Raw genomic sequence first — 27375 nt, forward strand, 5'->3', positions numbered from 1 at the left:
AGAGAAAGAGAGACAGAATGAGAGAAAGAGAGAAAGAAAGAGAGACAGAGAGAAAGACAGAAAGACAGACAGAATGAGAGAAAGAGAGAAAGAAGGAGAGACAGAGAGAAAGACAGAAAGACAGACAGAATGAGAGAAAGAGAGAAAGAAGGAGAGACAGAGAGAAAGACAGAAAGACAGACAGAATGAGAGAAAGAGAGAAAGAAGGAGAGACAGAGAGAAAGACGGAAAGACAGACAGAATGAGAGGAAGAGAGAAAGAAGGAGAGACAGAGAGAAAGACAGAGAGAAAGAAAGAGAGAGACAGGAAGAGAGCCAGAGAAAGAAAGAAAGAGAGAGAGAAAGAAATAGAGAAAGACAGACAGAAAGAAAGAACGAGAGAGACAGGAAGAGAGCCAGAGAAAGAAAGAAAGAGAGAGAGAAAGAAATAGAGAAAGACAGACAGAAAGAAAGAACGAGAGAGACAGGAAGAGAGCCAGAGAAAGAAAGAAAGAGAGAGAGAAAGAAATAGAGAAAGACAGACAGAAAGAAAGAAAGAGAGAGACAGGAAGAGAGCCAGAGAAAGAAAGAAAGAGAGAGAGAAAGAAATAGAGAAAGACAGACAGAAAGAAAGAAAGAGAGAGACAGGTAGAGAGCCAGAGAAAGAAAGAAAGAGAGAGAGAAAGAAATAGAGAAAGACAGACAGAAAGAAAGAAAGAGAGAGACAGGAAGAGAGCCAGAGAAAGAAAGAAAGAGAGTGAGAAAGAAATAGAGAAAGACAGACAGAAAGAAAGAAAGAGAGAGACAGGAAGAGAGCCAGAGAAAGAAAGAAAGAGAGAGAGAAAGAAATAGAGAAAGACAGACAGAGAGAAAGAAAGAGAGAGACAGGAAGAGAGCCAGAGAAAGAAAGAAAGAGAGAGAGAAAGAAATAGAGAAAGACAGACAGAAAGAAAGAAAGAGAGAGACAGGAAGAGAGCCAGAGAAAGAAAGAAAGAGAGAGAGAAAGAAATAGAGAAAGACAGACAGAGAGAAAGAAAGAGAGAAAGAGAGAAAGAGAGAAAGAGAGAAAGAGAGAAAGAAAGAAAGAAAGAAAGAAAGAAAGAAAGAAAGAAAGAAAGAAAGAGAGAAAGAGAGAAAGAAAGAAAGAAAGAAAGAAAGAAAGAAAGAAAGAAAGAAAGAGACAGGAAGAGAGCCAGAGAAAGAAAGAACGAGAGAGAGAAAGACAGACAGAAAGAAAGAAAAGGAAAAAGGAAAGGAAGAAAAGGAAAAAAAAGAAGGAAGAGAAAGGAAGAAAAAAAAATGAAAAAGGAAAAGTGTGAGAGTGAAAAAGAAAGAGCGAAAGTGGAAAAGGGGGTGAAAAACAGAGTGAAAAAAAGAAAAAAGAGTTGGAGTGGAAAAGAAAGGACATTCGGGAGGGGCGGTGCTGCCTAAGGTGCTTCCGCGCCCAGGAGCGAAGGAGCCGTTTGATCCCCCGGCGGGACCGCAGCTCCCGGTGGCGGAAAACGGAGCGGTGGCTGTCAGTCCGAGACTACAACTCCCGGCAGGCCCTGCGGCCGTAAAGCGCGGCGTCTGACGCAACGGCCGACGCGCCATATGAATGGCTGGCGGGCAGAGGCGGCTGCGCGCCGGGGGCGCCGTCTGGGCGCGGGGAGCTCCCGGCGCCTCTCCCGCGCGGGACGGAGCCGCGGCAGCGACGCTGGAGGGGCGAAGCCTCCGGCCGGCCGCCCGCACGGAGCCGAGCGGCGCGGAAGGGGCGTCCGCCCGGTGCCTCGGCCTCGCTCAGCGGTCCCGGTGGCGGAGGCTCAGCTCGGGCGGGGCGCGCTGCCGCCCGCCGATGGCGGAGCGCCAGGCGGTGCTTTGCTGCCGCGGGCCGGGAGCTGCAGGAGCCGCCCCGGGCGAGCGGCGCCGGGCGCTGCCGCGGTCACTGTGCGGCGGCTGGCGGAGGCGCGGGAGCCGCCGAGCTGCAGCCGTGTCCCTCGGGCTGCTGCCGCTGCTGCGGGCGGGGGCGGACGAGCGGCTGGAATGACACGGCTGCTGAGTGCCTCAGTGCTCGTGGCTCTTTCTTCCACGCAAACAGATGGAGCGGCATCGCTGAGCAGTAAAACACAGCGATGGCCCGGAGAATGGCGAGCGCAAGGAGCGCGCGGGCTGGATCCTTCTGCTGGCACAGGTGCGATCCGCAAACTCAGCCCCTTGTGCCCCTACCCTCCCGACCCCCAGGGGAAATGCTCTCCAGCCTCGAGCTGCTGCAAGACAAAACGTGTGATTTGACACTAGGGTCCGGAAAAGGTTTCCGTTTAGATTAGCAAATGCCTCAATTGTTCTTGGTTACATCCTAGGATCGGTTTTAGGCAGTGACTTTATACCGCTTGTCGGATTTTTCTTGTGCAATGGTAAGAAAATAGGCAGGTCTGATACTGGTTTCGCTTTTTTTCTACTTCATGTTCCATGAGCTGCTTTTATCCAAGCAATTGTTTTAAAGTTCTACTGTAGGCGTTTCTGGTTCACTTTTTTTTTTTCTTTGCAGCACCCGTGACTTTTTTTTTTTTTTTTCTCTAAATCGGCAGCAAATATAGCTGAGTAAAATTACCTTGGTTTTCTTCCTTCTTAAATGTTTTTATTGATAATCCTATTTGAATATGCAGAACAAGTGGGTATGTCCTGTAATATATCCTAGCTTTTCTTGTTTACAGGGTACTCAGAAAATACTTTTCCCTTAGAGTCCCACTGAAACATTCTCAGTGCAATCTCCGTTAAGGTATGTGTTTACAAATAAGCCACCATCAGCTGAGATATTTGCCTGTGTACCTTTTCCTGTAATTCAGAGCTTGCGTTCTGTGGTTTTTATGATAAACCTATCAAACTTGCGAAACTGTTTTGCAAGTCTTAATCGTTGAAGGCAGCAAGAAGTGGTTTAAAAGCCTGTTCTTGAGCAGACAAAGGGAAAAAGTGTGAATTTGATGCTGAACTTGTCCTTTTTCATTTGACTTGCCTTGAATGATTTAGGAAGAGAGAGAACTAGAAAAAAGAGAGAAATAGAATTGGTTCTTGGGCCCTCCTAAAATGCTCCCCGTGATTCTGTGTGGAGCCAAAGTGAAGGGTGATGGAACAGAGCCCTGTGCTTTAGAAGGAAATCAATTTCAACCTGATCTCCACCCTGAGTCTCCCTAATTTCTGTTTTTAAAATGCAAACTAAGTTTAGGAAGTGTTGGAAGTTAGTATTTTGGGGAAGAAATGGCAGTTGCACCAACCGTTCCATTTCCCAGAGGCTCTGGGAACGATTCATTTTGTAAGCGCTGTAACTGCAATCGGTTGGTGGTTCGGGGTTGGAATGTGCACTTGCCCTCCTCTAAAGCACTCGTTCATTTGCATTTCAGTGCCAGGAGTCTGGAGAAACTGGAGAAGAGCCCAAGAGACATTTTTCATCCTGAGATACAAAAGGTAGGAAGTGACTTTTTTTTGTTTGGTTCTTTTTCTTTATGATTTCCTGGAAATAGAAGTAATTAAGTATAGATACTACTGGTTTGTTTCTTCCAGTAGCTAATAATAATAATAATAATAACAATTATAATAATCTAATACTACTTAAACTGTCTCTTTATCCATTGAACTGGCCATTTCAAATCCAAACTTCTAAACACAAATAAAACCATCATCCTTGTAGAATCTTTAATAGGAGGGGGCTAAAGATGCTGTTTTTGTTGACAGGATTTATTGGTTCTTGAAGGGCAAGAGGTGAGTACAAGCCTAACTACTTCTTGCTCACAGACCCGTCCGGTGAGTACAGCTTTGTATTTTGATGGGCTTTTGATGACTTCTAAATCAATTGCTCGTTACAGTAAAAAGAAGTAATGTTTTTTTGAACCTGACAGCAAAAATAACTTGAAGCACCAACTTAATAATAATTGATCACCCATCTAAGTTAATGGTTTTATGCTATACTATCAAAGTTTAAAGGTAAATTATCGTGTAGTAGGAGATAGTATCAAATGTATGTTCTGATGTGTAGGATGTATGCAAAGATTAGAGGACCCAAATTGTTATGTCTTCTGTTTGACTGTTTACCAAGTAATATTTGGTTTTATTTTCCAGGGATCGGTGAATTTTAAATTTGGAGTCCTCTATGCTAAGGATGGTCAGCTTACAGGTGATGAAATGTTCAGTCATGGTGAGTTTTCCACCTTCTCCTTAATTGTTTTGCTCATCTGAAAAAAAAAAAAAAAAAAAAAAAGGTATGTTTATTATTTGTTACCCTGTTCTGTCCGTTTCCTCAGTATTTGCTGGAGCTCTGCTTACCCAAGCTTTGGGTTCCTTCTGTCCCACTGGGTGTTGCCCAGTTTGGTTGCATCTGGTGAAATTCACCCTGAGCCCTTACAGAACCAGCTCAAACCACGTGAGAGCCATTCGCAGCTCTCTCAGGACACCCGGAGGAGGATGGGTGACGTTTCTGAGCATCTGGCAAGTGTACTTCTATCAAAACTCGGCCTGTGTAATTTCTGGGGAAAACCCTTCTGTATCCTGGAGGGTTCCTCAGACTCTGTTGAGGATCCAGTTAGCAGTTGCTCACCTGGATGGTTCCAGCTCCTCAAGTTAACACTTGTACTCTTGCCCTGTAGTTTAGATCTATTGTAGTTTTGTTATTTTGCACGATTTTACGTCTTTGGAAAATAACGTGCGTTTCACTCTTTGGAACCTCTCGGATCATTCTTTGGTGCAGCACCACCTAATGGGACACTTGGCTGCTGTGCTGAAGGGCTTGGTTACTAGGATTGTAAATCCCGGAGAGTTTGTAAGTCTTCTGTCCCCAGGGAGGTATCACGCTTTGTTCACTCTGTTTGTCAGGTGCTGCTTCTCGTCGGAAGTATTAGCTTCAAACTGCCCTGTTCTTTTTTTAACTTTTTTTCCTGGTTCTCTCCGTAGGGCAGGGAAGGACTCTCGTATCCTGGTCGTCAGACTCAGCGCTGCCCGAGAAGATACAGAGAGTGTAAAAATCATAAGAAGCAAATAGGACTGCAGAGGAAACAAACTGGAGAGAACAAAAGGTGATATTGTTCTCCTTAGCCTGGATTAGAAACATCCCCTGTGCTTTGATGCCGGTGGCTGCCAGGGGCTCGTTAGGTCTTTTTAGGCAGGTGTAGGTGTTCACTTGTAGGTTCTATTTTTTGGCAAAGGACCATGAGAGAAGTTTATTTCTACATCCAAATAAACATTCATCTTATCTGAACATAACCTGTCATCCCATTTCTGACGTTAAGGACTCCTGTATAAATACTTGGGGAGGTTTTCTTTGTCGTTTCTGAATGGTTCCATTTTGGTTCCATCTACCTGCCGGATACTTGAACGAGTCTGAGGTGGTTTAATTGCATACTGCTTCCTTGAAATTCTGTTGGTCTCTGCTTGGAACCCTTCTTGTAGTGCTTAATGAAAGACTTCTGATGGTGTTTTCTTGCCTGTTTGTGTTTAAGGTCGTGCTCTGATGCATTTACAGAAACCATGGCAGGAGAGAGTCAGCTGCTGGAGAAGAGGAGACAGTATTATCCCTGTGCAGCATAGAACTGCGCTACTGCTGTGTCATCAGCTGTGTCTGCACTGAAAGTAGCCACCTTCACTTGTAGGTAGCTCCTTGGTGCTTTAGGACACGCTGAGGGATTTATTCCTTTTGGGATCCACGATGAGAATTCCCAAGAGAGGTAGTAATAAGGTATGAGATTGGAAAAAAGCCTGTGTCCTTGGAATGTTGTTGTTGTCGTCAAAAGTTAATTTTTCCTTCTTTCTTAGCCAGTAGTCAGCTTTTTGCTTTATTTTTTGTGGGATCAGTACTTGATTGTTTAAAAAATGGCTTCAAAATAACTGCAGCGGCTGGCCACCAGGACCTTGTTCAGATTTGCCTATTTGCTTGTAGCTAAAACGTTTCCATATTGTTTCTCGTTCTATTGAAGAAACTGCTGCCCAGTCAACTAAGAACTGAACATCTATCTGTCTAGGACATGGGGAGAGGATTTAGGTCGTGTCTTTGTTTCCAGAAAAAAGTTCCAGTGTAGTTTCTAACTAGAGGAAAAGGGGGGGTGAAGACTCGGGGCTCTGATGCCGTTGGGGGCACCCCGAGGTGCCCAGGAGAGGGAGCCCCACTGCGGTGCAGGAGCAGGTATGTTATCACGTACTAGAGAGCAAATGATAAATAGAAATAGGAAAATTATAAATATAAAAATATTTTTTAAGTCGTTAAATAAAGCAGGGTTTTTTTACTTGTCAGTAGGCAGGGTTTTGATTATAAAAATTAAAAATACAAACAATATGAAGGCAGAAAACTAAGTCTAGAAATATATCATAAATACATACAGTTTAAAAGTAGAAGGAAAAATCAGTTGCAGCAGTAGATACGATACATAATATAAATAATACTTTAAATACATGTCTAGAATTTTATAGATATTATAGATAATTATTAATAGATTGCATCAAAAGAAACTATAAATATAAATGTGAATGTAATTCTACAAAGTATAAATAAAAATATTTCAATATCGTTTAAAAGAAGGCATTTATTGTATTTATTTGGTTAGAGATGGGGTTTTTATTTGGATTAATAGAAGTATTCTAGAAATATAAATCTAACTATAGAAAGATACAATCGATAGAGAAAGATATTTCTAAAAACACAACCGAACGACGCCGCCTTCGGGGGAATCGCACGAGCTCGGCCGAAGCAAGGCGAGAGCGGCCGACCCTGACGGCCTCGAGCGAACCGAGGCGAGGCTTCCGAGGCTGCCTGGAGCGAAGCGAGCCGAGCTCAGGCGAAGCGAGCCTGCCGCTCTCGTGCGCGCTAATTAGCGCCAGTGCGGTCCCAGCCTAATGAGCTCCTGCCCGAGCCCGCGCTCCCGGTCGTGTCCGCGCCATGGCCGGGCCGCCCGCGGGACGCGGCAGCGGGAGAACCCCGAGCTGGGCGAGCTGAACGTGAGGCGGCGGCGCTTGCCCGCCCGCCGTCAGGGAGCCGAGCCGAGGCGAGCGGAGCCGAGGCGCGCCGAAGGCACAGAGCGGCTGGGAGTTGGGCCGAAGCGAGCCGAGCTCGGCCGAAGAGGCGAGTGCAGCCGACAGTAGCCGAGTTTAGCCGACAGTAGCCGAGTTTAGCCGACAGTAGCCGAGTTTAGCCGAAGAGCCGACTCGAGCCGAGCTCCGCCGAGCGCAGCATCCCGGGCAGGGCGAGGCGCCGGGCCGGGCTCGGGGTGCAGCCGGGGCTCTGGGAGGCTTCCCCGCCTGTCCCTCTCTCTAGCCCTCCTTCCTTCTCCCCGTATTCGCCTTCTCTCGCTCCCTTTCCCCCATTCCCTCTCCCCCCACAAACCCGGCTCCTTCCTGTCCTGTCCCTAGCCCGCTACTCCCTTCTGTTCCCCCTCTCTCCTTCCTCTGCCCAGCCTCCCTGTACCCTCGTCCCGGGCTTTCCCTTCCCGTCCCGCTTTCCTGCGCAGCCCGAGCTCGCTCGCCGCCCTTTCTCATGCCCTGCTCTCGCTCCTCTCTTCCCGTGCCCCCTTTCCTTCTTTGCCCCGCAGCCGCGGGGCTCGGGCTGCCGGAGAATAAAGCCCCGAGGGCCGGAGCCCGGCGGCCCTGGGCCCTTGCAGGAGTCCCCGCGCGGGGCCGGAGGCTCTCGGCGGATCCCCCCGTGCCGCTCAAGCAGCCCGGCCGACAGCGCCGGAGCTGCGGCTTTGCCGGCATCGCGCTGAGAGCGGCCCCCGCCCTGTGCCGGGCCGTCCCCGCCGTCTGTGCCGCTCCCTCTCTCGCTGCCCCCGGCCCGTGACAGCGAGGCTGGGCAGGAACCTCAAGCCTTCTGGGGGCTGCCCCCGCTTTCTTGTTGCAGCAGAATCCCTTGCTGGGGCCATGCACGTGTGGGAAGGGCTTGGGGGAAGCGCTGCGCTGCTGTCCAGGGCAGGCGGACTCGTTCTGAGCCTTCTTTGGGGGTCAAGAAAAGGGGGGGTGAAGACTCGGGGCTCTGATGCCGTTGGGGGCACCCCAAGGTGCCCAGGAGAGGGAGCCCCACTGCGGCGCAGGAACCGGTGGGGGGCGGGCGAGGGGCGGGGGTCACGCTGGGTGCCGTCCCCCAGAGGGACCCAAAGCTGCCACCAAATGCACAGGGAGGGGTGAGTGGGTGTAGGATGCTAAAACCTGGCAAGGCGTTCGGTTTTCTAGGTATTGCTAAAGAATAGGAATTGGTCTCTAAACTCAGCTGGGGAGAAACCCTCTCTACGCACTCATTTGTTTCCAGGAATGTAGAAGGTTCCGACTGGAGATGGGTAGTAGTTCTGAAGATATTGCCGTGAGGTTTTGATCTAGGAACGGACCGAGCTGTGCCCTGGAACCCTCAGAACAGCTGCAGGGGCTGAAGGCGATAGAAGGGGCTCTCTGGCACCTTTTGCCTCCGTTCTCTGCCAGCGCCCAAATCGTGTCGCAGTCCCGGAAGAGGCGCTTGTCATCCTGAGAGCCAAAAGGAAGACGTGTAAAATCCCGGCTCTGCCTTGGGTTTCGTGTGGGTTTTTTACTTCGTATTGATGTCATTCCAGAGAGCAAGGAAAGAAGAAACGTGACCGGCTCCCACTATTACTGCGTGAAGGCTTTCTTGAAAGGCTGCTGTATTTCTATTGTCTTTTTCCACTCCAAGCTTGACTTTTCCCTTTGTTTTTCGAGCTCTGCTGCATTGGGTGTCCCAAGGAGGGCGGGGTTCCTCAGCAGGGCTCTTAGGCGGTGGCGCTGATTCTGCTTTTTCTGAAGGCGTCTCAAAGCGTGCTACCAGAATGACAGTTTTGTGCACTGGAAAGCTTTCCCTCAGTGCCATCAGCGCACGTCCATGTCTGAATTGTGGAAGCAGACGGACTAAGAACAGCCAGCACCTGGAGCAGATGTCTGTTGGCTCTGTGTCTGTGAGAAGCGGGCTGTGTGTTGGACGGGGAGAGGCGCTGTTGGAGAGTGGCATCAGCGCCAGGTGTGAGCTGTGAGGATGATGAGGGGCCGGCTCCTGCCGGGGGGGGGGGGCGAGGCTGTTTTAGGGGGAGGCTTCGCCTCAGCTCCCTTTTGCATGGAGCTGCTGAGAAGAGGGGGTTCATGGGGGGCTCCCGGGGCTGTCTCATGGAAGGACTGCGAGAGCTTCTCGCAGCGTCTGGGCGAACACCTGGATGCGCGCTTGGAGACGCGGAGCATTGCTTCAAGGAGGTGCCGAGGGACGAATCTTTGTGCCGGGAAGCAGCAGCCGAACGGGTGAGCGCGTGTGGATTTGGAGCGGGGACTTTGGTCCTTTCCCTTTTCGATTTGATCTTGGCAGTCCCCCCTCCCCGGTTCCCCAGGACCAAAAACGGAGCTTGTGAAGACAAAAGAAGGAGAGGCAAGCAGCTACTCTCCTAATATTGTCTGTGTTCGAACTGGGAGGGATCCGCCTTCACCTGCGGTTCGAAGGGTGTTGATTGAAGGAAAACCTGCCTTTTCCCGGCTGTTAGGGGTATCCCAGGGGTGACAGGGAATCCCTGCGTTCCATTTGAACGGGAATGGGCAAAGTATTGTTGTCATCGGATGGGTTTGATTTGAAGGCAGCCAGCCCATTTTCATCATCCTAAGGTTTAAATGGAGGGGACAGCGCTGGTGTCCCTCCTTTGCGAGGGTTTGAATTGAGGTCAAAATCCCCCTTTCCACACGGCTTGAAGGATTTCATTGGAGGAAAGCCCCTTCTTTTTTGCTCTCCCAGGGGATGAACTTGAAGGGGAGAACCCATTTCCTTGCCCTTGTTGAAGCGAGGTGAGCGCCGCCCGCGGCGTCAGTTTCGGGGTTCAGTTGCGGGAAGCCGCAGCTCTGGCAGCGTTTGCAGGGCTGCAGTCGGGGCTGTGCCGCTGCATTTGAGGGCGTTTCTTGTGGCCGCGGCCCGGCCCGGAGCGTTGCCGCTCGGGAGCGCTGCCGGCCCGGGCCGGGCGGTTGCCGAGGCGCACGGGGAATTTGGCGCGGCAGCGGCGGAGCCGCTCTGCAGGTGCGAGCCGCCGTGCGGAGCCGAGGGCGGCTGGCGCCGGGCCGGCCGAGGGCGGCAGAGGCGGCGCGGGCACTGCTGCGCCGGCCCGGCCGGTGCCGGCCGCTCTGTCCGCTCCGGGCGCGGGGCTCGGGCGCCGCCGGGGTCCCCCGGGCAGGGGGAGCGGGCGGGGGCGGGGGGGTCTCCGGGGCGGCACCGCCCCTGCGCGCCGGAGGAGCCGCTTTGCCGCCGGGAGCCGCGCTCTGTCCGGGGCCGGCAGCGCGGGGTTCGGCTGCCGCAAGTTCTTGGGTGTCGTGGTTCGGAGGTGCTCTGTAGGGATCGATCGCACGGTTTTGTGTGGGTCGCAGTGGGTGTGCGCTAAGGGCTATGGCGTTCTTCCTGACCGGTACGGTTCTCGGTTCAGGTGGTGACGATAAAGGTTTGGTTTGAATCGAGTTCTGTAGTCGGATATTTTTTTTGCCGGGCTATTCTGTTTTTAAAGGCGTGCAATGGTTTCTACGGGTCGTTGCGCGAAGCAGCGGCTCGGATTTTAATTCTGTCGCGGTGGCTTTTATTAGCGTGGGCGTGTAGCGTTTGTTTCGGTGGGTTCGAGGTGGCGTCGTGTCGTTAATAGCAGCGGGGTTTTTAAAATCTCTCTAATTGCGTTCGTGTTTATCGTCTTCCAGGGCTTTTATTGATTTGGTTTGTTTGATTGTAGTGTATGTTGTATTGTTACGGGATCATTTGGGAGATATTGTTAATGGTTACGTTTCTCTTTAGGCTTTGTGTTTATTTCTGGGTGGTATTTTTATTTTGATCGAATGAGGCTCTATGCGTTTATTCTTCAGCTGGGAATAATTTTTTTGTTGTAAATTAAAGTTGATTTGGTTTGGGGGACTTTTGTTTTACAAATGTATTTTCTTTTGGATTTTTCCTTTCTTTTTTTTTTCTTTTCGTTTTTTGTTGTCCTTCGACGTATTTGGTGGTTGTTGATCAGTTTTATTTTTGGGAACGTGGGTATTTATATGGTGGGTCTTTTTAAGTAGTTGTTTGTTTTTGGTTTTTGGTTTGTTTTTTTTTAATTTGGGTAGTTATTTTCTTATTTTTTAGTGGTTGAGATTTTTTGGTTTTTTTTTCTATTTCGTTCATTAGTTCGCTTTCTAAAGTTCTTTTGACAGAGTATTGCTTATTCTTTGAGTTAGTGTAGATGTAGAATTTTGGTTAGTTTTTAAAATGACGTTCAGGGTCAGTGGCACTGATTGGAGTTGAGCGAGTTGGTTTGGGTTTTTTTAGAGGCTTTTGTGATTTGCTGCGTGTGTTTCTCCAGGGTTTTCTTTTCGTTTGGTTCCATTTTTCTGATGTGATGAGAACTGTCAGTGAAAAGAGTGTTGTGTGTTTTTTTCGCTGGCAGTTGTTTGGCTGGTGGAGGTATCTTGATGGTTTTGGAAGACATTGGTGGGAATTCGATGCTGTTTGTTTTGTCCTTGTATTTAGGAATTGGATTTTAAATGTAAAATTCTAAGGATAGCTATCTTTAAACAAAACAAGTAGATGTGCAGAAATGGGAATAAACTTTTATTTTGATCTATTCGATCTATATTTAAAATTTAACAGGTAACATAAGTCATGATATATTCCAATAAGATATTGTATTTTTTAATAGAGCGTTGTGTATGTTTATAGATATATCAATAGAGATGATAAATATAAACACAGCTCAAAGGAAATTTTAAATATAGAAATGCGTTGCGAATCTATGCAGATATATATATATAAAATTATTAAAGGATTGTAAATCTAAAGTGACATAAATCCATACAACACGTAATACAAGTGATACTGTATATATCTTATTATGATCTATTATAGGAAATAGCCATAAATCTAGTACATCACTATGATATAATATCTAAAACATTATAGATATGGTAAATGTAAATACAACAATATTATTAAAAGTAGTTTAAAAGAAAGGATGGTTTTGTTTTTTACTTGGCAAAAGCAGGGGTTTTATGATAAAAACTACAAATACAAATGATAGAAAGGTAGAAATCTACTTGTAAGAATATCTCATGAATACATCAAGATGGATATAAAAATTGAAAATATTAGAAAAAAGAAGTTGTAGCAGTAGATTTGGTACATAATAAAAATAATAATTTATCTATATGATGTGAATAATATATATGTGATATGTAATTATGAAGAGAATGCATCAGTATAAACTGTGACTATAAAAGTGAATATAATTATGCAAGCTATAAATATAAAACTATTTCAATATAGTTTAAAAGAAGGGTTTTTTGGTATTTGTTTGGTTAGAGATGGGATTTTTTTTGGACTAATAAAAGTATGATAGAAATCTAAATCAAAGTATAGAAATATGCAATCAATATATAATGATATTGATAAAACCACAAAATATGAATAAATACAGATAATAGGAATAGGCATAATAGATTGTATAAACGACGTAACACATCAATGTCCGGTATAAATATGCGTGTGAATAGAACTAGGAAAACTAGAACTATAAAATTTATTTCAAGAAGGCTTGAAAGAAAGGGGGCTTATTTGGTTCTTGTTTGGTAAGAGGCAGGTTTTTGGCATTTATTTTTAGAGGAGTTTTTTGCGGGGGGGAATCGCCCCTGTTCTTTTTTGCCGCCTTGGCTGCCCGCAGCCCCAAGGCGCGCGGCGCCCCCGGCTGGGGTGGGCGGCAGTGCTGCCGCCTTGTGGGCAGAGCGCGGTACTGCAGCCCGCCGCCGCCAGGCAGCCCTCTTGGGCGTGGCGCGTGGCGGAGTTGGTTTGACCTTCTAAAAATGGCGGCCAAAAGGGCGGGAAACCGGAGGACCCCGGTGTGTCTATCCGGACTGCCTGCACGGAACACCGACGCCGCCGCGGCGCCGGCGGAATTTTTGTGGCGTTTTAGGTGTACCCGAGACGGGCTGTGCGGTCAGCGGCGCCGCGGGCGGGCGTATTTCGGCGGTTTTCTGACCGGCATCTGAGTAACCGCCTCTCTCGGCCGAGGGGGGGGGGGGGGGGGGGTCCTCCCACGGCCGCCATGTTGGGAGTGGCGCGTCACCAATGTCGCGGGAGTTTGTTTGACCTTCTAAAAATGGCGGCCAAAAGGGCGGGAAACCGGAGGACCCCGGTGTGTCTATCCGGACTGCCTGCACGGAACACCGACGCCGCCGCGGCCCCGACGAGATTTTCTGTGGCGTTTCAATTGCGATGATGGCATTCCGGTTCGCCTGCAGGGTTCGGCGTCGCGGGAAATCGTTTCTAGGGCTCGAGGTGGGTGTCGGCATTTTGATCAGGCAGCTGGCAAAACGCCTACGCCTTGGGGTCTTTCCAAGGGGCGCTGGGGGCGTGGCCGGGGCGGGGCGCCGTGTTGACGAGGTGACGTCATTAGGCGGCACTCTGCCTGCAGTGCGCCGATGCAGACGGCAGGGGGCGCTGTGCCTGCAGTGCGCCAAAGCAGGCGGCAGGGGGCGCTGTGCCTGCAGTGCGCCCATGCAGACGGCAGGGGGCGCTGTATAAATAGAGTATTAAGTATCAACTATCTAGAAGAAGAAATAAAAGCTCTATGTCACCTGCAGCTGTAGAAAATTTCAGGCTCCCATGGAGGAAATAGTTTTCCTAAAATCATTACCGTTTTGGGGTTTTTTGCACTCCCCGGTAGCCTGAATGTTTCTACTGCTGCTTTTTTATTCTAAAGCTAGAATGGAAAGCCAAGATTAGAAATAGAGAGAGAAAAAGAGAGAAAGAAAGAAAGAGTGAGAGAGAAAGAGAGACAGAAAGAGAGAAAGAAAGAGAGACAGAATGAGAGAATGAGAGAAAGAAAGAGAGACAAAGACAGAAAGAGAGACAGAATGAGAGAAAGAGAGAAAGAAGGAGAGACAGAGAGAAAGAAAGAGAGAAAGAAGGAGAGACAGAGAGAAAGAAAGAGAGACAGAGAGAAAGACAGAAAGACAGACAGAATGAGAGAAAGAGAGAAAGAGGAGAGACAGAGAGAAAGACAGAAAGACAGAGAGAAAGAAAGAGAGACAGAATGAGAGAAAGAGAGAAAGAAAGAGAGACAGAAAGACAGAGAGAAAGAAAGAGAGACAGAATGAGAGAAAGAGAGAAGGAAAGAGAGACAGAGAGAAAGACAGAAAGACAGAGAGAAAGAAAGAGAGACAGAATGAGAGAAAGAGAGAAAGAAAGAGAGACAGAGAGAAAGACAGAAAGACAGAGAGAAAGAGAGACAGAATGAGAGAAAGAGAGAAAGAAAGAGAGACAGAGAGAAAGACAGAAAGACAGACAGAATGAGAGAAAGAGAGAAAGAAGGAGAGACAGAGAGAAAGACAGAAAGACAGACAGAATGAGAGAAAGAGAGAAAGAAGGAGAGACAGAGAGAAAGACAGAAAGACAGACAGAATGAGAGAAAGAGAGAAAGAAGGAGAGACAGAGAGAAAGACGGAAAGACAGACAGAATGAGAGGAAGAGAGAAAGAAGGAGAGACAGAGAGAAAGACAGAGAGAAAGAAAGAGAGAGACAGGAAGAGAGCCAGAGAAAGAAAGAAAGAGAGAGAGAAAGAAATAGAGAAAGACAGACAGAAAGAAAGAACGAGAGAGACAGGAAGAGAGCCAGAGAAAGAAAGAAAGAGAGAGAGAAAGAAATAGAGAAAGACAGACAGAAAGAAAGAACGAGAGAGACAGGAAGAGAGCCAGAGAAAGAAAGAAAGAGAGAGAGAAAGAAATAGAGAAAGACAGACAGAAAGAAAGAACGAGAGAGACAGGAAGAGAGCCAGAGAAAGAAAGAAAGAGAGAGAGAAAGAAATAGAGAAAGACAGACAGAAAGAAAGAAAGAGAGAGACAGGAAGAGAGCCAGAGAAAGAAAGAAAGAGAGAGAGAAAGAAATAGAGAAAGACAGACAGAAAGAAAGAAAGAGAGAGACAGGTAGAGAGCCAGAGAAAGAAAGAAAGAGAGAGAGAAAGAAATAGAGAAAGACAGACAGAAAGAAAGAAAGAGAGAGACAGGAAGAGAGCCAGAGAAAGAAAGAAAGAGAGTGAGAAAGAAATAGAGAAAGACAGACAGAAAGAAAGAAAGAGAGAGACAGGAAGAGAGCCAGAGAAAGAAAGAAAGAGAGAGAGAAAGAAATAGAGAAAGACAGACAGAGAGAAAGAAAGAGAGAGACAGGAAGAGAGCCAGAGAAAGAAAGAAAGAGAGAGAGAAAGAAATAGAGAAAGACAGACAGAAAGAAAGAAAGAGAGAGACAGGAAGAGAGCCAGAGAAAGAAAGAAAGAGAGAGAGAAAGAAATAGAGAAAGACAGACAGAGAGAAAGAAAGAGAGAAAGAAAGAGAGAAAGAGAGAAAGAGAGAAAGAGAGAAAGAAAGAAAGAAAGAAAGAAAGAAAGAAAGAGACAGGAAGAGAGCCAGAGAAAGAAAGAACGAGAGAGAGAAAGAAAGACAGAAAGAAAGAAAAGGAAAAAGGAAAGGAAGAAAAAAAAAAAAGAAGGAAGAGAAAGGAAGAAAAAAAAATGAAAAAGGAAAAGTGTGAGAGTGAAAAAGAAAGAGCGAAAGTGGAAAAGGGGGTGAAAAACAGAGTGAAAAAAAGAAAAAAGAGTTGGAGTGGAAAAGAAAGGACATTCGGGAGGGGCGGTGCTGCCTAAGGTGCTTCCGCGCCCAGGAGCGAAGGAGCCGTTTGATCCCCCGGCGGGACCGCAGCTCCCGGTGGCGGAAAACGGAGCGGTGGCTGTCAGTCCGAGACTACAACTCCCGGCAGGCCCTGCGGCCGTAAAGCGCGGCGTCTGACGCAACGGCCGACGCGCCATATGAATGGCTGGCGGGCAGAGGCGGCTGCGCGCCGGGGGAGCCGTCTGGGCGCGGGGAGCTCCCGGCGCCTCTCCCGCGCGGGACGGAGCCGCGGCAGCGACGCTGGAGGGGCGAAGCCTCCGGCCGGCCGCCCGCACGGAGCCGAGCGGCGCGGAAGGGGCGTCCGCCCGGTGCCTCGGCCTCGCTCAGCGGTCCCGGTGGCGGAGGCTCAGCTCGGGCGGGGCGCGCTGCCGCCCGCCGATGGCGGAGCGCCAGGCGGTGCTTTGCTGCCGCGGGCCGGGAGCTGCAGGAGCCGCCCCGGGCGAGCGGCGCCGGGCGCTGCCGCGGTCACTGTGCGGCGGCTGGCGGAGGCGCGGGAGCCGCCGAGCTGCAGCCGTGTCCCTCGGGCTGCTGCCGCTGCTGCGGGCGGGGGCGGACGAGCGGCTGGAATGACACGGCTGCTGAGTGCCTCAGTGCTCGTGGCTCTTTCTTCCACGCAAACAGATGGAGCGGCATCGCTGAGCAGTAAAACACAGCGATGGCCCGGAGAATGGCGAGCGCAAGGAGCGCGCGGGCTGGATCCTTCTGCTGGCACAGGTGCGATCCGCAAACTCAGCCCCTTGTGCCCCTACCCTCCCGACCCCCAGGGGAAATGCTCTCCAGCCTCGAGCTGCTGCAAGACAAAACGTGTGATTTGACACTAGGGTCCGGAAAAGGTTTCCGTTTAGATTAGCAAATGCCTCAATTGTTCTTGGTTACATCCTAGGATCGGTTTTAGGCAGTGACTTTATACCGCTTGTCGGATTTTTCTTGTGCAATGGTAAGAAAATAGGCAGGTCTGATACTGGTTTCGCTTTTTTTCTACTTCATGTTCCATGAGCTGCTTTTATCCAAGCAATTGTTTTAAAGTTCTACTGTAGGCGTTTCTGGTTCACTTTTTTTTTTTCTTTGCAGCACCCGTGACTTTTTTTTTTTTTTTCTCTAAATCGGCAGCAAATATAGCTGAGTAAAATTACCTTGGTTTTCTTCCTTCTTAAATGTTTTTATTGATAATCCTATTTGAATATGCAGAACAAGTGGGTATGTCCTGTAATATATCCTAGCTTTTCTTGTTTACAGGGTACTCAGAAAATACTTTTCCCTTAGAGTCCCACTGAAACATTCTCAGTGCAATCTCCGTTAAGGTATGTGTTTACAAATAAGCCACCATCAGCTGAGATATTTGCCTGTGTACCTTTTCCTGTAATTCAGAGCTTGCGTTCTGTGGTTTTTATGATAAACCTATCAAACTTGCGAAACTGTTTTGCAAGTCTTAATCGTTGAAGGCAGCAAGAAGTGGTTTAAAAGCCTGTTCTTGAGCAGACAAAGGGAAAAAGTGTGAATTTGATGCTGAACTTGTCCTTTTTCATTTGACTTGCCTTGAATGATTTAGGAAGAGAGAGAACTAGAAAAAAGAGAGAAATAGAATTGGTTCTTGGGCCCTCCTAAAATGCTCCCCGTGATTCTGTGTGGAGCCAAAGTGAAGGGTGATGGAACAGAGCCCTGTGCTTTAGAAGGAAATCAATTTCAACCTGATCTCCACCCTGAGTCTCCCTAATTTCTGTTTTTAAAATGCAAACTAAGTTTAGGAAGTGTTGGAAGTTAGTATTTTGGGGAAGAAATGGCAGTTGCACCAACCGTTCCATTTCCCAGAGGCTCTGGGAACGATTCATTTTGTAAGCGCTGTAACTGCAATCGGTTGGTGGTTCGGGGTTGGAATGTGCACTTGCCCTCCTCTAAAGCACTTGTTCATTTGCATTTCAGTGCCAGGAGTCTGGAGAAACTGGAGAAGAGCCCAAGAGACATTTTTCATCCTGAGATACAAAAGGTAGGAAGTGACTTTTTTTTGTTTGGTTCTTTTTCTTTATGATTTCCTGGAAATAGAAGTAATTAAGTATAGATACTACTGGTTTGTTTCTTCCAGTAGCTAATAATAATAATAATAATAATAATAATAATAATAATAATAATAATAATAATAATAATAACAATAATAATAATCTAATACTACTTAAACTGTCTCTTTATCCATTGAACTGGCCATTTCAAATCCAAACTTCTAAACACAAATAAAACCATCATCCTTGTAGAATCTTTAATAGGAGGGGGCTAAAGATGCTGTTTTTGTTGACAGGATTTATTGGTTCTTGAAGGGCAAGAGGTGAGTACAAGCCTAACTACTTCTTGCTCACAGACCCGTCCGGTGAGTACAGCTTTGTATTTTGATGGGCTTTTGATGACTTCTAAATCAATTGCTCGTTACAGTAAAAAGAAGTAATGTTTTTTTGAACCTGACAGCAAAAATAACTTGAAGCACCAACTTAATAATAATTGATCACCCATCTAAGTTAATGGTTTTATGCTATACTATCAAAGTTTAAAGGTAAATTATCGTGTAGTAGGAGATAGTATCAAATGTATGTTCTGATGTGTAGGATGTATGCAAAGATTAGAGGACCCAAATTGTTATGTCTTCTGTTTGACTGTTTACCAAGTAATATTTGGTTTTATTTTCCAGGGATCGGTGAATTTTAAATTTGGAGTCCTCTATGCTAAGGATGGTCAGCTTACAGGTGATGAAATGTTCAGTCATGGTGAGTTTTCCACCTTCTCCTTAATTGTTTTGCTCATCTGAAAAAAAAAAAAAAAAAAAAAAAGGTATGTTTATTATTTGTTACCCTGTTCTGTCCGTTTCCTCAGTATTTGCTGGAGCTCTGCTTACCCAAGCTTTGGGTTCCTTCTGTCCCACTGGGTGTTGCCCAGTTTGGTTGCATCTGGTGAAATTCACCCTGAGCCCTTACAGAACCAGCTCAAACCACGTGAGAGCCATTCGCAGCTCTCTCAGGACACCCGGAGGAGGATGGGTGACGTTTCTGAGCATCTGGCAAGTGTACTTCTATCAAAACTCGGCCTGTGTAATTTCTGGGGAAAACCCTTCTGTATCCTGGAGGGTTCCTCAGACTCTGTTGAGGATCCAGTTAGCAGTTGCTCACCTGGATGGTTCCAGCTCCTCAAGTTAACACTTGTACTCTTGCCCTGTAGTTTAGATCTATTGTAGTTTTGTTATTTTGCACGATTTTACGTCTTTGGAAAATAACGTGCGTTTCACTCTTTGGAACCTCTCGGATCATTCTTTGGTGCAGCACCACCTAATGGGACACTTGGCTGCTGTGCTGAAGGGCTTGGTTACTAGGATTGTAAATCCCGGAGAGTTTGTAAGTCTTCTGTCCCCAGGGAGGTATCACGCTTTGTTCACTCTGTTTGTCAGGTGCTGCTTCTCGTCGGAAGTATTAGCTTCAAACTGCCCTGTTCTTTTTTTAACTTTTTTTCCTGGTTCTCTCCGTAGGGCAGGGAAGGACTCTCGTATCCTGGTCGTCAGACTCAGCGCTGCCCGAGAAGATACAGAGAGTGTAAAAATCATAAGAAGCAAATAGGACTGCAGAGGAAACAAACTGGAGAGAACAAAAGGTGATATTGTTCTCCTTAGCCTGGATTAGAAACATCCCCTGTGCTTTGATGCCGGTGGCTGCCAGGGGCTCGTTAGGTCTTTTTAGGCAGGTGTAGGTGTTCACTTGTAGGTTCTATTTTTTGGCAAAGGACCATGAGAGAAGTTTATTTCTACATCCAAATAAACATTCATCTTATCTGAACATAACCTGTCATCCCATTTCTGACGTTAAGGACTCCTGTATAAATACTTGGGGAGGTTTTCTTTGTCGTTTCTGAATGGTTCCATTTTGGTTCCATCTACCTGCCGGATACTTGAACGAGTCTGAGGTGGTTTAATTGCATACTGCTTCCTTGAAATTCTGTTGGTCTCTGCTTGGAACCCTTCTTGTAGTGCTTAATGAAAGACTTCTGATGGTGTTTTCTTGCCTGTTTGTGTTTAAGGTCGTGCTCTGATGCATTTACAGAAACCATGGCAGGAGAGAGTCAGCTGCTGGAGAAGAGGAGACAGTATTATCCCTGTGCAGCATAGAACTGCGCTACTGCTGTGTCATCAGCTGTGTCTGCACTGAAAGTAGCCACCTTCACTTGTAGGTAGCTCCTTGGTGCTTTAGGACACGCTGAGGGATTTATTCCTTTTGGGATCCACGATGAGAATTCCCAAGAGAGGTAGTAATAAGGTATGAGATTGGAAAAAAGCCTGTGTCCTTGGAATGTTGTTGTTGTCGTCAAAAGTTAATTTTTCCTTCTTTCTTAGCCAGTAGTCAGCTTTTTGCTTTATTTTTTGTGGGATCAGTACTTGATTGTTTAAAAAATGGCTTCAAAATAACTGCAGCGGCTGGCCACCAGGACCTTGTTCAGATTTGCCTATTTGCTTGTAGCTAAAACGTTTCCATATTGTTTCTCGTTCTGTTGAAGAAACTGCTGCCCAGTCAACTAAGAACTGAACATCTATCTGTCTAGGACATGGGGAGAGGATTTAGGTCGTGTCTTTGTTTCCAGAAAAAAGTTCCAGTGTAGTTTCTAACTAGAGGAAAAGGGGGGGTGAAGACTCGGGGCTCTGATGCCGTTGGGGGCACCCCGAGGTGCCCAGGAGAGGGAGCCCCACTGCGGTGCAGGAGCAGGTATGTTATCACGTACTAGAGAGCAAATGATAAATAGAAATAGGAAAATTATAAATATAAAAATATTTTTTAAATCGTTAAAGAAAGCGGTTTTTTTTACTTGCCAGTAGGCAGGGTTTTGATGATAAAAATGATAAATACAAAGAATATGAAGGTAGAAATCTAAGTCTAGAAATATATCATAAATACGTACAGATAAAGTTTAAAACTAGAAGAAAAAATCAGTTGCAGCAGTAGATACGATACATAATATAAATAATACTTTAAATACATGTCTAGAATTTTATAGATATTATAGATAATTATTAATAGATTGCATCAAAAGAAACCATATATATAAATGTGAGTATAACTATGCAAAGTATAAAAATATTTCGATACCGTTTAAAAGAAGGTGTTTTCGTGTATTTTTTTGGTTAGAGATGGGGTTTTTATTTGGATTAATAGAAGTATTCTAGAAATATAAATCTAACTATAGAAAGATACAATCGATAGAGAAAGATATTTCTAAAAACACAACCGAACGACGCCGCCTTCGGGGGAATCGCACGAGCTCGGCCGAAGCAAGGCGAGAGCGGCCGACCCTGACGGCCTCGAGCGAACCGAGGCGAGCGGAGCCGAGGCGCGCCCAAGGCACAGAGCGGCTGGGAGTTGGGCCGAAGCGAGGCGAGCTCTGCCGAAGAGGCGAATGCAGGCGCCAAGAGCCGAGTTGAGGCGACAAGAGCCGACTCGAGCCGAGCGTCTCCGGAGCGAGCCGAGCTCCGCCGAGCGCAGCATCCCGGGCAGGGCGAGGCGCCGGGCCGGGCTCGGGGTGCAGCCGGGGCTCTGGGAGGCTTCCCCGCCTGTCCCTCTCTCTAGCCCTCCTTCCTTCTCCCCGTATTCGCCTTCTCTCGCTCCCTTTCCCCCATTCCCTCTCCCCCCACAAACCCGGCTCCTTCCTGTCCTGTCCCTAGCCCGCTACTCCCTTCTGTTCCCCCTCTCTCCTTCCTCTGCCCAGCCTCCCTGTACCCTCGTCCCGGGCTTTCCCTTCCCGTCCCGCTTTCCTGCGCAGCCCGAGCTCGCTCGCCGCCCTTTCTCATGCCCTGCTCTCGCTCCTCTCTTCCCGTGCCCCCTTTCCTTCTTTGCCCCGCAGCCGCGGGGCTCGGGCTGCCGGAGAATAAAGCCCCGAGGGCCGGAGCCCGGCGGCCCTGGGCCCTTGCAGGAGTCCCCGCGCGGGGCCAGAGGCTCTCGGCGGATCCCCCCGTGCCGCTCAAGCAGCCCGGCCGACAGCGCCGGAGCTGCGGCTTTGCCGGCATCGCGCTGAGAGCGGCCCCCGCCCTGTGCCGGGCCGTCCCCGCCGTCTGTGCCGCTCCCTCTCTCGCTGCCCCCGGCCCGTGACAGCGAGGCTGGGCAGGAACCTCAAGCCTTCTGGGGGCTGCCCCCGCTTTCTTGTTGCAGCAGAATCCCTTGCTGGGGCCATGCACGTGTGGGAAGGGCTTGGGGGAAGCGCTGCGCTGCTGTCCAGGGCAGTCGGATTCGTTCTGAGCCTTCTTTGGGGGTCAGGAAAAGGGGGGGGGGGTGTGAAGACTCGGGGCTCTGATGCCGTTGGGGGCACCCCAAGGTGCCCAGGAGAGGGAGCCCCACTGCGGCGCAGGAACCGGTGGGGGGCGGGCGAGGGGCGGGGGTCACGCTGGGTGCCGTCCCCCAGAGGGACCCAAAGCTGCCACCAAATGCACAGGGAGGGGTGAGTGGGTGTAGGATGCTAAAACCTGGCAAGGCGTTCGGTTTTCTAGGTATTGCTAAAGAATAGGAATTGGTCTCTAAACTCAGCTGGGGAGAAACCCTCTCTACGCACTCATTTGTTTCCAGGAATGTAGAAGGTTCCGACTGGAGATGGGTAGTAGTTCTGAAGATATTGCCGTGAGGTTTTGATCTAGGAACGGACCGAGCTGTGCCCTGGAACCCTCAGAACAGCTGCAGGGGCTGAAGGCGATAGAAGGGGCTCTCTGGCACCTTTTGCCTCCGTTCTCTGCCAGCGCCCAAATCGTGTCGCAGTCCCGGAAGAGGCGCTTGTCATCCCGAGAGCCAAAAGGAAGACGTGTAAAATCCCAGCTCTGCCTTGGGTTTCGTGTGGGTTTTGTACTTCGTATTGATGTCATTCCAGAGAGCAAGGAAAGAAGAAATGTGACCGGGTCCCACTATTACTGTGTGAAGGCTTTCTTGAAAGGCTGCTGTATTTCTATTGTCTTTTTCCACTCCAAGCTTGACTTTTCCCTTTGTTTTTCGAGCTCTGCTGCATTGGGTGTCCCAAGGAGGGCGGGGTTCCTCAGCAGGGCTCTTAGGAGGTGGCGCTGATTCTGCTTTTTCTGAAGGCGTCTCAAAGCGTGCTACCAGAATGACAGTTTTGTGCACTGGAAAGCTTTCCCTCAGTGCCATCAGCGCACGTCCGTGTCTGAATTGTGGAAGCAGACGGACTAAGAACAGCCAGCACCCGGAGCAGATGTCTGTTGGCTCTGTGTCTGTGAGAAGCGGGCTGTGTGCTGGACGGGGAGAGGCGCTGTTGGAGAGTGGCATCAGCGCCAGGTGTGAGCTGTGAGGATGATGAGGGGCCGGCTCCTGCCGGGGGGGGGGGGGGTGGGGGGGGGGTGGGGGGGCGAGGCTGTTTTAGGGGGAGGCTTCGCCTCAGCTCCCTTTTGCATGGAGCTGCTGAGAAGAGGGGTTCATGGGGGGCTCCCGGGGCTGTCTCATGGAAGGACTGCGAGAGCTTCTCGCAGCGTCTGGGCGAACACCTGGATGCGCGCTTGGAGACGCGGAGCATCGCTTCAAGGAGGTGCCGAGGGACGAATCTTTGTGCCGGGAAGCAGCAGCCGAACGGGTGAGCGCGTGTGGATTTGGAGCGGGGACTTTGGTCCTTTCCCTTTTCAATTTGATCTTGGCAGTCCCCCCTCCCCGGTTCCCCAGGAACAAAAATGGAGCTCGTGAAGACAAAATAAATGAAGGAGAGGCAAGCAGCTACTCTCCTAATATTGTCTGTGTTCGAACTGGGAGGGATCCGCCTTCACTTGCCATTTTATGGGTGTTGATTGAAAGAAACCTGTCTTTTCCAGGCTGTTAGGGGTATCCCAGGGGTGACAGGGAATCCCTGCGTTCCATTTGAACGGGAATGGGCAAAGTATTGTTGTCATATTATGGGGTTTGCTGGAATCCATAAAGTTAAAGGGTTTTGAGAAAATGGTAAAAAAGCAGGCCCCAAAAACCTAGCAAAGACAGAGAAATGCCAGGATAGCAGAATGAGTTTTATGCTGCAGCTTAGACATGAGAAATAGAATAATAAGCCTATGTGGTTTGTCCTTTTTGGTTGCAACAAATTTACTTGATGTATATTTTAGAAGGCTTACATGAATATGTTAGTTTGTTAGCCATTGTGTTAGAAAATATGCCGCTATTGTTTTAACCAAAGCTATGTATTCTCCATGTAATTGGGTAGAAGTAATGTGAATATGCTTTTGCTCTATGTGTGATTGGCTGAAACTTGGGAAGATTTTGCTTTATGCTGTGTTGTAACATTATGTTTCTTTGGCATTCTGTTTAAATCAGTGAGCTGTTCACATCGAGTGTGTCCATTGTTAAGTGTTGAGACTGATGTTGAAATATACCAGCTCAAGACACTGATTTTTGAGTGGCCCGTCCTGTTCGAGTCTGTAAATAGTTGCCAGTGGCAGGTTTGATTTGAAGGCAGCCAACCCATTTTCATCATCCTAAGATTTAAATGGAGGGGACAGCGCTGGTGTCCCTCCTTTGCAAGGGTTTGAATTGAGGTCCAAATCCCCCTTTCCACATGGCTTGAAGGATTTCATTGGAGGAAAGCCCCTTCTTTTCTGCTCTCCTAGGCGATGAACTTGAAGGGGAGAACACATTTCTTTGCCTTTGTTGAAGCAAGGTGAGCCCCATCCGCGGCGTCAGTTTTGGGGTTCAGTTGCGGGAAGCTGCAGCTCTGGCAGCGTTTGCAGGGCTGCAATCGGGCTGTGCCGCTGCATTTGAGGGCGCTTCTTGTGCCTGTGGCCTGGCCTGGAACATTCCCGCTCAGGAGCCCTCCTGGCACGGCCTGGGCAGTTGCCGAGGCACACGGGCAATTTGGCACGGCCTGGCTCTAGTGAATTTGTGATCAGTGGTGTGTGTGTGTCTGTGTGTGTGAGCATATCAGAGTTTTTGCTGTAACAGGCACAGCCTTTTGCAAGGCAGTAAAGTGAGTGTCAGTAGAAGCAATGCTTTAATTAGATTGTGCAAGAAGAGAACTAAAATAGACTGAGATTTTGTAAAATAGAGTTTAGATAGAAGAGATGAATGAATTTATGGGACTTCAGTGTGTAATACAGTAAGTTTAGACTGAGAACAACCCGCCATAGAGGTTAAGTAATAAATGCCGAAGTGATAAACGGAATAGCCTGCAGGCAATTCCCGGGAGTTTTTGGTGCATTGAGAGGCTGGCACCTTATGTGCAAGAGTTTGTGAGAGGCACTAGTATTGCTGTACTGTGTCTTAAGTGTACATTAAAGGTTCCTGATGAAGCCAATTCAGAACCTGAGATCTTAAAGCTTCTGTGTGAACAATCACATCTGATACCTGCCACCTGGAGATCTGTGTGTGAGGAAAAACTGAGAAAAGACACTGTGAGGCTTGGGGGGAAACAAGATAGCATAAGGAGAAGGAGATAATGAGAACTAACCAGAGCAAAGAGGTTCCTGAACCAGCCCCTTTTGGGATGGGCTGGCTGGGACAAGGCTGTCAGTAGGGGCAGCTCAGAAAATAAAAATATTTATAATACCTCATTGCAGTTAAAGCTGTTTTAAAATGGAAAAGTAAACGGGATAAGGTCCCGTATGCTGATGTGTTTTTTTTGCTTTAAGAAATCACCCAGAATGGTGGATTAACTGTGGGGTCAGAGCTCCCTCTGACCTACTGGTGTAGCTCTTGAACAAAAAAAAAAGAAAAAAACAAAGGAAAGAGAAGACAAATCAAACATGTTGTTCAGTATGCAGCATAAGATAGCAATGTATGAAGTCAGACAAAGATTATCATGCTGAAATGCAAAGCGATTACAGTTCGCAAAATGAGTACATATGATTTGTTGAAGGCTCCTCATGAGGTAAGGGAGGAAGGATAAGGATGACCTCCCCAAAAGGGAAGAGGACTCAGGCTCCAAAGGTATACCCATTCGCACTCATCCCCCTCCTGGCAGTCCGATTTCATCCAGAACTAGGAGGTAACAGACCCCTCTGCAAGAGGCAGTGAGATCAGAAGAAAGAAAAAGGTGGAATTTTAGTTGATACAGGGGCCATATATTCAGTTTTAAATAAAGCTTTAGTACCTGTGGAGAATGTTTATGTTGTAGTGTGGTGAACAACTGGCCAGTCTGAGAAGGCATACTTTTGCAAACCTTTAAAGTAACATGTGTACTTAGAAGCTTTTGTATACACTCAATTCACTAAACAATCTCAAATGAGTAGGTTATTCTGGAGGCAAATGATATAAAGATGTTAGGCTTAACATTAACAGCCATTGAAATTAAGAAAGACATTAGGAAAGAGATATTAGAATAAGTAAATAAGTATTTTTGGGGTATGTTCCTCTGCTGTACCAGGGAGAGTGAAAAATGCCCCCCATGGTAATCAGGCTTAAGGAAGGAACACAACCAGTAAGAATTAAGCAGTACCCCCTCAAAAGAAGATAGGAAAGAAATCAGCCCAATAATTGATAGTACTGGATTGAGGGCTGTCAATAAGATAACCAAGAATTTATACCCTGTGGTAGCAAATCCATATACTTTACTAACTTGTTTAACACCTGAGTTAACCTGGTTTACTGTTTTAGACCTGAGAGATGCCTTCTTTTGCCTCCCCATCCACGAAGCCAGCCAGAAAATTTTTGCGTTCGCGTGAGAAAGCCCTAGAAGCAGTGCAAAACACAGCTCACATGGTCCATGTGCCTGAAGGCTTCAAAAATTCCCCCACTCTGATTGGAGAACAACTTGCAAAGATCCAGAGTCCTGGTAAGCTCCACAAGAAGAAGGGAGGCTGTTGCAGTACACAGATGATCTTCTAGTAGCCACTCGGACAAAGGAAGCACGTGTGGCCTAGACGGTAAGCCTTTCAAATTTCCTAGGACTCCAAGGATACAGAGTATCAAAGAAAAAGGCACAGGTAGCAAAACAGAAAGTAATCTACCTGGGGTACGGAGCGAGTGCCGAGCAGCGGACTTTAGGGCAGGGAAGCCATAAGCCAAACCCCAAAAGCCCAGACAACGAAGGAACTCCGAACCTTCTTAGGCACGGCAAGGTAGTGCCAGCTGTGAGTTTATAATTATAGACCGCTCGTCAGACCCCTCTATGCTCTTATTGCCACTGGAAACAGAGATCTCCAGTGGCCAAAAGAAGCCACACGGGCCTTTCACCAGCTAAAGAGTGCCCTCATGTCAGCTCCAGCTTTGGGACTTCCAGATGTAAGTACACCATTCTTTCTATTTTCCCATGAAAGATAAGGAATTGCCCTGGGAATACTGGCTCAGGACTTGGGTCCATACCAGAGGGCAGTTGCTTACTTCTCTAAGCAACTAGATGCAACAGCAAAGGGATGGTCAGGTTGCCTCAGGCCGTAGCAGCAGTCGTGCTGAGCATTTAAGAGGCACGCAAGTTTACCCTGGGACAAAAATGACCGCGCTAATGTCCCACACGGTGTCCGCAGTACTGGCAGTAAAGGGCAGCCACTGGTTCTCACCACAGAAGTTCCTGAAATACCAGGCCATCATGGTAGAGCAAAGTGATGTAGAGATAGTAGTGACTGATATTGTCAACCCAGCTTCTTCTCTCAGTGGAATCAAGGAGAAGCAGTACGGCACGATTGCCTAGACACCACTGAAGCTACTTACTCCAGCAACTCAGACTTGAAAGACGCTCCTCTGGACGATGCAGAGACCTAGTTCACTGACGGGAGCAGCTACGTTGCCAGTGGAAAGCTACATGCTAAGTACACGGTGACTACCTG

At 47.8% G+C, this 27375-nt stretch overlaps 2 long non-coding RNA genes across 2 annotated transcripts; both read left to right on the forward strand.

Moving 5' to 3' along the window:
- Positions 1-1737: 1737 nt before the first annotated feature.
- Positions 1738-6515, forward strand: LOC136569554 (uncharacterized). Its single transcript, XR_010785382.1, has 5 exons — positions 1738-2148; positions 2672-2736; positions 3356-3419; positions 4071-4146; positions 4253-6515. It is a non-coding gene; the product is annotated as an uncharacterized lncRNA (long non-coding RNA).
- Positions 6516-15932: 9417 nt separating this feature from the next.
- Positions 15933-20080, forward strand: LOC136569555 (uncharacterized). The gene is made up of 5 exons (XR_010785383.1): positions 15933-16343; positions 16866-16930; positions 17550-17613; positions 18304-18379; positions 18486-20080. It is a non-coding gene; the product is annotated as an uncharacterized lncRNA (long non-coding RNA).
- The last annotated feature ends 7295 nt before the right edge of the window (positions 20081-27375 follow it).

This window comes from Molothrus aeneus, unplaced genomic scaffold (genome assembly GCF_037042795.1).
Source record: "Molothrus aeneus isolate 106 unplaced genomic scaffold, BPBGC_Maene_1.0 scaffold_112, whole genome shotgun sequence".
In the NCBI taxonomy this organism is placed as follows: domain Eukaryota; kingdom Metazoa; phylum Chordata; class Aves; order Passeriformes; family Icteridae; genus Molothrus; species Molothrus aeneus.